A 13,859-nucleotide genomic window follows, 5' to 3' on the forward strand; every position below is an offset into this window, starting at 1 on the left:
GGGAAAATCTTGTCTGACAAATCTGTTGGACTTTTTTGAAGAAATAACATTAGGATAAACAAAGGGCGAATCAGTAGATGTTGTGTACTTGGATTTTTAAAAGCCTTTGAGAAAGTGCCATGCATGAGACTGCTTAACAAGTTAAGAGCCCATGATACTAAGATGGATGGAGCATTGGCTGATTGGCAGGTGGTAACGAGCGGGAATAAAGGGAGCCTTTCCTGGTTCAGTGACCGGTGGTGCTCCAGAGGGGACTGTATGCGACCGCTTCTTTTTATGTCATATGTCGATGATTTGGACGATGGAATTGATGGCTTTGAGGCCATGTTTGGACATCATGAAGGTAGTTGGAGAGGTTGGTAGTGTTGAGGAAGTGGAGAGGCTACACAACGACTTAGATTAGGAGAATGGGCAAAGAAGTGACAGATGGAATACAGTGTTGGGAAGAGTATGGTTGTGCACTTTGGCAGAAGAAATAAAAGCGTAGACTATTTTCTATGTAAATGGAGAGAAAATTCAAAAAGTCCCAGGTGTAAGGGGACTTGAGAGTCCTTGTGCAGGATTCCCAAAGGTTAATTTGCAGGTTAGGTCAGTGGTAAGGAAGGCAAATGTGATGTCGGCATTCATTTTGAGAGAATTAGAATTCGAAGTAAGGATGTAATGTCGAGGCTTTATAGGCCTCACTTGGAGTATTGTGAGCAGTTTTGGGCCCCAAATCCAAAAAAGGATGTGCTGACATTGGAGAGGGTTTAAAAAAGGTTCACGAAAACGATTCCAGAATTAAAAGTTTTCTCATATGTGGAGTTTTGATGGCTGTGGGCCTCTACTCACTGGAATTCAGAAGAATGAGAGGGGATATCATTGAAACGGAACAAATGTTGAAAGGGCTCTTAAGAGTGGATGGGGAGTCAAAACAAGAGGACACAGCCTCAGAATAGAAGGGCGTCCTTTTAGTACAGAGATGAGGAGGAAGTTCTTTAGCCAGAGAGTGGTGACTCTGTGGAATTCAATGCCACAGGTGGCTGTGGAAGCGAGGTCGTTGGGTATAGGCAGTGGTTGCTAGATTCTTGATTAGTCAGGGTATGAGGGGATACAGGGAGAAAGGACTGGGGTTGAGGGGGAAATGGACCAGCCACGATGATTAGACTCGATGAGTCAAATAGCCTTTCGTCAGTGTGGTTGGACAAGGACAGGGTACTGGTGGTGGTGCTCTCTCCTGGCAGACATCCCACCCTGCAAAAACTCATTTCAGGGAGGTAGCACCATCAATTTGCGGGAGACTCCCAGAACTTCCAGGAGAGATGGGATGTTTGCAATAGAGTAGCTCCTGAGCAGCTAGTCAGCTAGTTTAAATAACGTTAGCTATGCTAATGAACGAATGACACCTGTTAAACTCACCTCAACATGTCTTTTACAGTCTTAACCCACCATGGGCAATAGAAAAGTCACTGTTGCAAAACAGTGCAGCGAGCAACAGTCATTATTTTGACCCCTATTAGGCAGGGGTACATTTTAGGGTAGTCTGGGGTGACGTATGTTTTATATTTTCTTTTTTTGGAACACAGCCATGACACGCATGCGCTCTCTCTCTCATTCTCTCTCTCTCTCTCGTGCTTTCTCTCTTTCTTTCTCTTGCTCGCTCGCTCTCAAAAAAATTGATTTCCGTGACATTGTATATAATTTGCGGGCATCAGGGAGCCACTATTAATATGTGGGAGACTCCCGGAACTTCCGGGAGAGGTGGGATGTCTGTCCTGGGGACTGAAAGCTCTCAACTCTCTCCACCTCAACACTGTTGATGTAACAGGAGTATGCGCACTGCTCACCTCCTGAAGTCAATGACTAATTCTTTTGTTTTGTTGAGAGAAGGGTTGTTGTAGTGACACCATGTCACTCAGCTCTCTAACTCCTTCCTGTACTCCGACTCACTGCGGTGGTGAGATCGGCAAACCTGTAGATTAGGAGTTCCCTGCATGGGGTCCACACGGACCCCTTGGTGAATGAACATTACCTCAGTATTTTTCTCTCTCTGCACTATTTATTCATTTTTATACACTGCATACTTATTTGTAGTTTTATTATTATGTATTGCAATGTACAGCTGCTACAAAACAATAAACTTCACAACATATGCCAGTGATATTAAACCCCTGGTTCTGATTCTGATTTTGACTGGCAGGGCAGAACTGAGGGAGCGGTCGGAACTGTTTCGTGGGTAATCGGCAGTCCGGCCGGATCTATTTCTCAGAGGTTCTGATCGTGTGGTGCTGGTGTGTGGCCGAGGAGGGTCCGGGCAGAGTCGAGCTGGAGCGCAGCGACGGCTCCGAGGCGGTAAGTAACCTGTAAATATACTATTTATATTGGTTAATGCGCAATGATCTTCTGGTTGTGGTAGCCCTGGGGAGAGCTGGCATTCTACTGGTTACATTAGTCCGGGATATTAACCATCTTCTGTTATACTAGTTGTACCCATCACCTGCTATTTCTACTAGTCTGTGATACAAACTGCGTACATGTTGTACCAGTGATACCAATCCTCTGCTGGTTATACTAGTTTAGGTTGTTAGCTGTCTTATTGTAGGAGCTTGTGGTACTATCTTCCTTCTAGTTATACTAGTGATACCAGCTGATTGCTAGTTATACTGGTCTGTGATACTACTGGTGATACCTTTGTGATACTGTGTCCTAGTTTTATTAGTGATGACAGCTGTCTCCTTGTTATACTAATTATCTCCTAGTCATACTAGCAATAACTGTCTTTAATTATACTTGGAACATTAACTGTCTCCTGGTTATAACAAACTGCGATACTAGCTGTCTCCTGTTATACAAGGAGAGGGTACTAACCATCTCCCATTTACACGATGGGACACTAACTGTCTACCTCCTACAATACTAATATGTCATACTGACTAATTATACTATTGATACCAACTGTCTTCTGGTTATACTGGTCTGTGATACGAATTCTCTCTGTTTAACTGGTCTGTGATACTAGCCCTATCTTGGTTGCATGGAGCTGCGTGGAAAATGAAGATGGCGCTGAGAAGTGGCGACTCTGTGTGATCAGAAAACGCTGCAAAAGGCTCCAGACACAGCCAGCTCAGCTCCATCATGGGCCCTCACCCCATCATCGAGGACAGCTTCAAAAGACAATGGCTCATTAAGGACCCCCATCACCCAGGACGTGTCCCTTCTCATTGTTACCATCAGGGAGGAGGTACAGGAGCCTGAAGACACACACTCTCAACTTTTCAGGAACAGCTTCCTCCCCTCCACCATCAGATTTCAGAATGGACAATGAACCCATGAACAATTCCTCAGTATTTTTTTTTGGCTTCCTTTTTGCACCACTTATTTAATTTACTTTTTAACACATATTCCTTGTTGTAAATTAGTTGTTTATTATTATGTATTGCAGTGATCTGCTGCTGCAAAACAACAAACTTCATGACGTAGCCAGTGATATTGAACCTGATTCTGATTCTGACCAGGGGTTTGGGACACAGGGCAGAACTGAAGGACTGAATGGTATGACTAATTAACATATCATAAGATATAGGAGCAGAATTAGGCCATTCGGCCCATCGAGTCTGCTCTGCCATTTCATCATGGCTGATCCATTTCCCTCTCAGCCACAATCTCTTGCTTTCTCTCTGACTAATCAAAAATCTATCAATCTCTGCCTTAAATATACCCAATGACTCGGCCTCCACAGCTGCCTGTGGCAATGAATTCCATAGATTCATCACCCTCTGTCAAAGAAATTCCTCATCATATCGGTTCTAAATGGATGACCTCTATTCTGAGGCTGTGTCCTCTGGTCTTAGACTTCCCCCACCACAGGAATTATCCTCTCCTCATCACTCTATTGAGGCCTTTCAACATTCAATAGGTTTCAATGAGATTGCCTCTCATTCTTCTGAATTCCAATGAGTATAGGCCCAGAGCCATCAAACATTCCTAATGTGATAAGCTTTTCAATCCTGGAATAATTTTTGGGAACCTCCTTTGAACCCTTTCCAATGTCAGCACATCCTTTATTAGATAAGGAGCCCAAAACTGCTCTCAATACTCCAAGTGAGGCCTCACCAGTGCTTTATTAAGTTTCAACATTACATTCTTGCTTTTATATTTAGAATCAGGTTTATTATCACTGGCATGTGATGTGAAATTTGTTAATTTAGCAGCAGCAGCTCAGTGCAATACATAATCTAGCAGAGAGAGAAAAAATAATAATAAATAAAATAAAACATAAATAAATGAATAGATTTAAAAATGTGCAAAAACAGAAATACTGTACATTTTTAAAAAGTGATGTAGTGTCCAAAGCTTCTATGTCCATTTAGGAATTGTATGGCAGAGGGGAAGACACTGTTCCTGCATCGCTGAGTGTGTGCCTTCAGGCTTCTGTACCTCCTACCTGATGGTAACATTGAGAAAAGGGCATGCCCTGGGTGCTGGGAGTCCTTAATAATGGACACTGCCTTTCTGAGACACCGCTCCCTGAAGATGTCCTGTGTACTTTGTAGGCTAGTACCCAAGATGGAGCTGACAAGATTTACAACCTTCTGCAGCTTCTTTCGGTCCTGTGCAGTAACCACCCCCTATATCAGACAATCAGCCTGTCAGAATGCTCTCTGTGGTACATCTATAGAAGTTTTTAAGTATATTTGTTGACATGCCAAATCTCTTCAAACTCCTAATAAAGTATAGCTGCTGTCTTGCCTTCTTTATAACTACATCGATACGTATGTTGGGACTCAGAGATCTTGACACCCAGGAACTTGAAGCTGCTCACTCTCTCCACTTCTGATCCCTCTATAAGGATTGGTATGTGTTCCTTTGTTTTACCCTTCCTGAAGTCCACAATCAGCTCTTTCGTCTTACTGATGTTGAATGCCAGGTTGTTGCTGTGGCATCACTCCACTAGTTGACATATCTCACTCCTGTACGCCCTCTCGTCACCAGCTGAGATTCTACCAACAGTGGTTGTATTGTCAGCAAATTTATAGATGGTGTTTGAGCTATGCCTAACCACACAGTCATGTGTATATAGCGAGTAGAGCAGTGGGCTAAGCACACACCCCTAAGGTGCGTCGGTGTTGATCGCCAGCGAGGAGGATATGTTATCACCAATCCGTACAGATGGTGGTCTTCTGATTATGAAGTTGAGGATCCAATTGCAGAGGGAGGTACAGAGGCCCAGGTTCTGCAGCTTCTCAATCAGGATTGTGGGAATGATGGTATTAAATGCTGAGCTATAGTCGATGAACAGCATCCTGACATAGGTGCTTGTGTTGCCCAGGTGGTCTAAAGCCATGTGGAGAGCCACTGAGATTGTGTCTGCCGTTGACCTGTTGTGGTGATAGGCAAATGCAGTGGGTCCGGGTCCTTGCTGAGGCAGGAGTTCAGTCTAGTCATGACCAACCTCTCAAAGCATTTCATCACTAGTCCTTTCTAGTCCTTTCAAAATGAATGCAAACATTGCATTTGCCTTCTTCGCTACAGACTCAACCTGCAAATTAACCTTCAGGGAATCCTGCACAAGGACTCCCAAATCCTTCTGCACCTTGGATTTTTGAATTTTCTCTTCATTTAGGTAATTTCAACCAAAGTGCATGACTATACACTTCTTGACTCTATATGCCATCTACCATTTCTTTGCCCATTTTCCTAATCTGTCTTTGTCCTTCTGTAGCCTTTCTGCTTCCTCAACACTACGTGCCCCTCCTCCTATCTTTGTATCGTCTTAAACTTTGCAACAAAGTCATCAATTCCATCATCCAATTCATTGACATATGACATGAAAAGAATTGGTCCCAACACAGATCCCTGTGGAACACCATTAGTCACTGGCTGCCAACCAGAAAAGGCTCCCTTTATTCCCACTCTTTACCTCTTGACAATCAGCCACTGTTTTATCCATGGTAGACTCTTTCCTGTAATGCCACAGGTTCATAGCTTGTTAAGTAGCCTCAGTTATGGCACATTGTCAAAGGCCATCGGAAAATTCAAGCACGCAGCATCTACTGATTCACCCTTTGTCTATCCTGCTTGTTACTTCTTCAAAGAGTTCCAACAGAATTGTCAGGCAAGATTTTCTCTTGACTATGGCCTATTTTATCATGTACCTCCAAGTACCCCGAAACCACATCCTTAACAATCGACTCCAACATCTTCCCAGCCACTGAGGTCAGACTAACTGGCTTATAATTTCCTTTCTTCTGCCTCTCTACCTTCTTGACGAGTGGAGTGACATTTGCAATTTTCCAGTCCTTCGGAACCATGCCAGAATCCAAAGATTCTTGAAAGGTCACCTCTAATGCCTCCAGTTAGCTCTTTCTGAACCCTTGGTTTATGACGTCAACCCCTACGAGTTATACCCCATCAGTGGATGTGTGTTCACTTGGAGGCAGGAGCTGACTCTGAGCGGTTGGCATGGATTAGATCAGATCGCACCAGTTAAGAAGTAAATCAGTTAGGGCAGAGCTGTAGATGTGTGTGGCTCTTTCTTTTCCCTTGGTTATTTAGAGATACAGCTGGGTAACAGGCCCTTCCGGCCCAATGAGTCCGCCCCGCCTGTGACCAGTTCACCTCCTCACCCTGTATGGATGTGGGAGGAAGCCAGAGAGGCTGGGGAAACACACATGGTCACGGGAGAACAAACTAACTACAGACAGTGGCAGGAATTGGACTCAGTTCACTGGCGCTGAAATAACATCACACTGACCGCTAAGCTTCCACGCTGCCCATGAGTGTGTGTGTGTGTGTCTGAGTGTGAGTGTGTGAGCATGAGTGTGTGTGTGTGAGTGAGAGAGAGATTCCCAACCCTACAGACCTGCTCCAGCTCAACATCTCTCTCCTCACCCCACAGGCTGTCAGTGACCCACCAGTAGACACGACCATGCAGAAGACACCGATCATCCTCGCTAAACCGCCCACCGACAGGGTGAGACAGATCCCGGGTGACTGCGCGCGTTGAGGTGGGGTGGTGAGACCCTGAGCAGGGTCAGTGCCCTCAGGGTGGGGGAAATTTCTGGCTGATAAAGCCCAGGAAATGCACGGAGAGTCTCCGGGACAGTAGCCAACCACGCCCAGAAAGACAAGGGTCAGGGGAACACCACCACCCACAGGTTCCCCATTCCACTGACTCCACTTAGAAATTTCAGCTCTTCCTTCTCTCTCACCCAGTCTGAAACCGGGGACTCTCTCTTCCCAATAGTGGGAAGCACTGTGGGAACCCCTTCCCCAAAGGGACTGTGACAGCTTGAAGGGGCAGCTCACCCCCACTGTGGGGTGGGGGGGGGCGCTGGGACAGAGAGGGCAACAGATCGTATTCTGGTGCAGATTAACGGATGTATTGGATTTTATCTTCCATTGAAATTTGCTGAATTCTCCCTCTCTCCAACCCTCACTTCCCTCTTGACCACTGACTCTCTGACTTATGCTTTTGTTCTCCTTTATTTCACAATCACACTCTCTCCCCCTTCCCCCACACCCTCTCCCCCTTCCCCCACACCCTCTCCCCCTTCCCCCACACCCTCTCCCCCTTCCCCCACACCCTCTCCCCCTTCCCCCACTCTCTCCCCTCCACCCTCCACTCTCTCCCCTCCACCCTTCACTCTCCCCCCTTCCCCCACTCTCTCTCCCCCTTCCCCCACTCTCTCTCCCCCTTCCCCCACTCTCTCCCCCTCCACCCTCCACTCTCCCCCCTTCCCCCACTCTCTCTCCCCCTTCCCCCACACTCTCTCCCCCTTCCCCCACTCTCTCCCCCCTCCACCCTCCACTCTCCCCCCCTTCCCCCACTCTCTCTCCCCCTTCCCCCACTCTCTCCCCCCTCCACCCTCCACTCTCCCCCCCCTTCATCCATCAGCCCAACAAGCCTGCTGCCATGCCTCCGCCTGCAGCTGGCACCCCATCAGAGAAGCCAATCGTGCTGATGAAGTCTCGGGAGGAAGGAAAGACGTCTGCAACAGGGGACGCCTCAACACCCCCCTTGGGCTCAACCAAGGGAGAGAAGGAGGGGCAGAGACCCACACAGCCTGTCTACCAGATCCAGAACCGTGGCATGGGCCCATCAGCCCCCAGTGCTGCCGTTGACCGTGAGTACCACCCTCCACCCCACCCTGCTTCTCTGCACCATGCCCATGCATCTACGGTCGACCATGAGTACCCTGGCTGCTCTCCCGCCTGTGCCCATCTCCTGACCGAATTCCCGACTGAGGGTCATGTGCCGGACAGTGAGAGGGGGCGTAGGAGAAGGGAGTGAGTGGAAGGTTGGGGCCAAAAGAGGGGAAGTAGTTGGGAGGTAAATGGAGGGTGAGTGGAAGGGGAGGGATGCAGGGAGGTGGAGGGAGAGTAGGGAGGAAAGAGGGACAGGGAATACGAGGGGGTGAGGAGAGGAAGAGGGATTGGGATCTGAGGTGCGGGAGGATGTGTGGGAGGCAGTGCAGAGAGAGATCAGGCTGAGAGGGGAGAGAGGGAAAGGTTGATGTCAGGAAGGTGAGGGGGTGAGATGGAGGAGTGGAAAGGAGGAATAGGGAGGAGTGGGGAAGAGGGGTGAGATGGAGAGTAAGAGAGGAGGGTAGAAGGGATTGAGGGTGGGGGGGTGGTGAAGGGAGGGGAATCAGAATCAGGTTTATTATCACCGGCATTGACATGAAATTTGTTAACTTAGCAGCAGCAGTTCAATACAGAATATAGAAGAAAAAGAAAAAATAATAAAATACTAATAAATAAATAAATTACAATATACATATATTGAATAGATTAAAAATTGTGCAAAACAGAGATAATATATATTAAAAAGTGACGTAAGGTGCACGGGTTCAATGTCTATTTAGGAATCATATGGCAGCGGGGAAGAAGCTGTGCCTGAATTGCTGAGTGTGTGCCTTCAGGCTTCAGTACCTCCTACCTGATGGTAACAGTGAGAAAAGATGTCCTGGGTGCTGGAGTCCTTTAATAATGGATGCTGTCTTTCTGAGACACCGCTCCTTGAAGTTGTCTTGGGTACTTTGTAGGCTAGTGCACAAGATGGAGCTGACTAAATTTACAACCCTCTGCAGGCTTCTTTCAGTCCTGTGCAGTAGCCACCCCCCCCCACCGTACCAGACAGTGATGCAGCCTGTCAGAATGCTCTCCACCGTACACCTACAGAAGTTTTTGAGTGTATTTGTTGACGTGCCAAATCTCTTCAAACTCCTAATGAAGTATAGTCGCTGCCTTGCCTTCTTTATAACTACATCGATATGTTGGGACCAGCTTAGGTCCTCAGATCTTGAGCTATGCCTAGCCACATAGTCATGGGTATACAGAGAGTAGAGCAGTAGCACACCCCTGAGGTGCACCAGTGTTGACCATCAGCGAGCAGGAGATATTATCACCAATCCACACAGATGGTGGTCTTTGGGTTAGGAAGTCAAGGATCCAATTACAGAGGGAGGTACAGAGGCCCAGGTTCTGTAACTTCTCAATCAGGATTGTGGGAATGATGGTGTTAAATACTGAGCTATTGGCAATGAACAGCATTCTGACATTAGTGTTTGTCTTGTCCAGGTCGTCTAAGGCCGTGTGGAGAGCCATTGAGATTATATCTGCCGTTGACTTCTTGTGGTGATAGACAAACTGCAATGGGTCCAGGTCCTTGCTGAGGCAGGAGTTCAGTCCAGTCATGACCAACCTGTCAAAACATTTCATCACTGTAGACTTGAGTGCTACCGGGCGATAGTCATTAGGGCAGCTCACGTTATTCTTCTTTGGTACTGGTATAATTGTTGTCTTTTTGAAGCAAGTGGGAACTTTCACCCGTAACAGTGAGAGATTGAAAATGTCCTTGAATACTCCCACTAGCTGGTTGACACAGGTTTTCAAAGCCTTACCAGGTACTCCATCGGGACCTTCCACCTTGCGAGGGTTCACCCTCTTTCAAGACAGCCTAACATCGGCCTCTGAGACAGAGATCACAGGGTCATTGGGTGCAGCAAACCCTTTCAAAGGGTGCATAGAAAGCGTTGAGTTCATCTGGTAGTGAAGCATCACTGCCATTCATGATATTAGGTTTCGCTTTGTCGGAAGTAATGTCTTGCAAACCTTGCCAGAGTTGTCATACATCCAATGTCGCCTCCAACCTCTTTCAAAGTTGTTTCGTCGCCCTTGAAATAGCTCTCTGCAAATCATACCTGGTTTTCTGGTACAGACCTGGGTCACCAGACTTGAATGCCACAGATCTAGCCTTAATCAGACGATGTACCTCCTGGTTAATCCACAGCTTTTGGTTTGGGGATGTACAGTAACCCTTTGTAGACACACTCATCCACACAGGTTTTAATGAAGTCGGTGACAACTGCAGCACACTCATCCAGGTTCGAAGATAAATCCCTGATTACGGTCCAGTCCACCGATTCAAAGCAGTCTGTCAGCTCTTCTGTGCTTCCCTTGTCCATACCTTCATGGTCCTCACTGCTGGTGCTGCAGTCTTCAGTCTCTGCCTACACTCAGGGAGTAGAAGTACAGCCGGGTGGTCAGACTTCCCGAAGTGAGGGCGTGGAAGAGCAGGGTAGGCATTCTTGATGGTCCAGTGTGTTTCCTCTGGTGTTGCAAGTGATCCATGGATGGTAATGGCTTCGTGATTTTTTCAGACTGGCCTGGTTAAAATCTCCCAAAATGATGGTGAAGGCATTAGGATGTGCTGTTTGTGCATGTTGATCCCATTGCTCAGATCATCTAAAGCCTGATTGATATTGGCCTGAGGTGGAATAGATAATGCTACCAAAATGACCCTGGAGAACTACTGTGGTAGGTAAAAAGGACGGAACTTAAATGCTAGATATTCCAGGTCTGGTGAGCTGAATTGGGACAGCGCTGATATATTTGTGCACCAAGAAGAGTTAATCATGAGGCATGCTTCTCCACCTCTGCTTTTGAGAGACTCTATAGATCTATCCTGACGGTGTACAGTATACCTGTCAATCTGAATCGGTGCATCCAGTACCGAAGGGATTAACCAGGATTCTGTGAAAGAAAGGACACATGTCCTAATGTCACTCTGATTCAGCACCCTAGCTCTGAGATCATCGACTTTATTCACCAGAGACTGCACGTTTGCCCGAAAGAGAGTCGGTATTGGGAGTTTAAAACCCCATTTCCTTAAACGCACTTGTGTCCCTGACCTGCAGCCACGTTTCCTGCGTGGAATCCGGCGAGGAGTCTGTCCACAATCGGCATTGCTTCCATCAGTTTTAAGCAGTGATAGTTCATTTAATCGCATTAAGGTATCTTTGTTGACTGTACTGACCTTGGAAGCAATACCTTTTTAGCTGTATCAGGCTGAAATGAGAATATTTAATCGTATCATTGAGAGTTCTGCTGCTACACGAGTCAGCTCGAGGTGTACCGGGGAGAGGATGGGTCCGGTTTTCCGGATATTCCCAAGGAGAGGGCACTGGGTGGTTAAGTGTGGGATCAAATTTCCTGGACAGATGTATTGGGTCTGGATTTGTTTTAATGGAAACCCCTTAACCAGTAATACCAAAGGATAATTTAGAGTAAATAATTGACTCGCTAACTAGCTGCAAGTGGTTGAGATGTGGGATGGAACGGAAGCACCGAGGGAGAGCAGGCAAACTCCACACAGACAGCACCAGTGGTGGGCATTGAACCCATGACTCTGGGGCTGAGAGCCACTGTGCCAGCTGGACATTATAGTGTGTCTGGGGCTGAAAGCCAGCGGGTTTACCCACAGTGCCAACCGATCACTGAGTCTCTGGGGCTGAGAGCCAGTGAGTTTACCCACAGTACCGACCGGACAGTCCCGGATCTCTGGGGATGAGAGCCAGTGTGCCAACTGGACACTCCAGAGTCTCTGGGGCTGACAGCCAGCGGGTTTACCCACAGTGCCAACCAGACACTCCAGGGTTCCTGCTGCAGTCAGAATCGAGTTTTATTATCAGATGCACAAGTGCAGTGAAAAACATATATCACATTGAACATCACAGCACACGGATGTCATGTCAGCACTTTTACCTACTCGAAGATCAATCTAACACTTCCCTCCCACATAGCCCTTCATTTTTTCTCATCCATGTTCCTATACGAGAGTCCCTTCAGTGTATCTGCCTCTACCACCATGCCTGGTGATGTGTTCCACGCACTCATCACTCTGGGTGTAAAAAAAACACTACCTCTGACATCTCCCCCCCACTTACTTCCTTGAATCACCTTAAGGTTACGCCCCCTCATATCCATCCTGTCTCTGGCTGTCCACTCTACCTCAGCCTCTTGTACAACTCTATCAAGTCACCTTTCACCCTCCTTCGCTCCAAAGGTTAAGTGTGGGATCTCAACATTTCCTCGTAAGACATGCTTACTAATCCAGTCAGCATCCTCTGCACCTTCTCTAAAGCATCCATGTCCTTCCTAAATGATGTGACCAGAACAGAACACAATACTGCAAGTGAGATCTAACCAGAGTTTTATAGAGCTACAACTTTACCAAAAGGTGCTTAAGTTAACATACACAGAGAGGGCAGTCTCACTTTGGAAATCTCCCCCCCTTTCCCCCCCTCTCCCATCCTTCTATCACCCCCCCATCCCCTCTCTCTCCTCCTCCCTCCCTCCCTCACCCCCTCTTCCCTCACCCTCCCTCCGATCACGGTGTTGCTGAACTGAAGCAGTGATTAGGGTTGTGCTGGTTGATTCAAGAACCATGTGGTTGAAGGGAAGTAGATGTTCCTGAACTTATTGATGTGGGACTTCAAGTTTCTGCCTGCTGCCTGATGGGAGCTGTGAGAAGATAGCATGGCCCAGGTGGTGGGGATCTTTGATGCTGGGTGTTTCTGTCTTGAGGCAGTGTCTCCTCTGTATATGACCAATGGTGAGGAGGGATGCACCTGTGATGGATTGGGCTGTGTCCACTGCTCTGCAATGTACTTGCTGTTGTACTGAAGTCTGTTTTCTTGTTCCCCCCCAACCCTATATGTGCTCCTATCCCCACCCACACTGTCTCCTCACCACCACACAGCTGTCATTGGGCAAGCAAAACTCCACCCTCCTGAGAGGATGAAACACAGTATAAAAGCTGGTGGATGACCAGATGAACTGGTGCGACAGTGCCATGGAGGTGTGTGATTGGTATGGGGAGGAGAGTGGGGAGAGACACGGTGAGAGAGATGGGGAGGGTATGGGTAAGGATGGGACAATGGTGTGAGTGGTGAGGGTGATCTCCAGGGCAGGGAGTGGGTCACTGTTGTTGCTGTGTGTGTGGGAGAGACTCCTCAGAGATGTGGGTCCCTGGAATGCAGACTAGAATGGACCTTCCTGCACATTGTGGTCCCTTGAAGGCAGAACTCCCCCAAACCCTGAACTCAACAGGGTGGTGGCTGACACTGGACCAGACAAGAGTTCGGATGGAGGTAGTGATCAGTCCATCCTGTGAGGAAGCCTCTCTGCCCTTCCCTTACTGGTTGTCCCAAATTTCCAACACTCCCCATCGAGCCGGTCCTTTCCTGAATATTATGAGATCCAACCCCAGATGCAGAAGTCAGAAACCCCACTCGATTGGTTTGAGACAGACAGTAGGACTGCAAGTACCAAAAGGCCCGTGTGACAGTTTCCTGTATTACAGTACCTTCTGGATCAGACAGACGTGTTGGTGGTGGGAGTGATCGGCCTCCAGGGGACAGGCAAATCCACTGTCATGTCTCTCCTATCAGCAAATCACCCTGAGGAGGATCCAAGGTACGAGTAAATACCCCTCCCTCTCAACCTTCCACATCCACCCCTACATCCTCATCTTCATCCCTCACAACCTTACACACCCACCCCTCCATCCTCATCTTCATCCCTCACAACCCTAC

The 13,859-nt window shown here is 47.6% G+C and overlaps 1 pseudogene; it reads left to right on the forward strand.

Annotated features, from left to right (window-relative positions):
- The first annotated feature begins 301 nt into the window (after positions 1–301).
- Positions 302–13,740, forward strand: LOC140193689 (nonsense-mediated mRNA decay factor SMG9-like; annotated as a pseudogene).
- The last annotated feature ends 119 nt before the right edge of the window (positions 13,741–13,859 follow it).

This window comes from Mobula birostris, unplaced genomic scaffold, assembly GCF_030028105.1.
Source record: "Mobula birostris isolate sMobBir1 unplaced genomic scaffold, sMobBir1.hap1 scaffold_714, whole genome shotgun sequence".
In the NCBI taxonomy this organism is placed as follows: Eukaryota; Metazoa; Chordata; class Chondrichthyes; order Myliobatiformes; family Myliobatidae; genus Mobula; species Mobula birostris.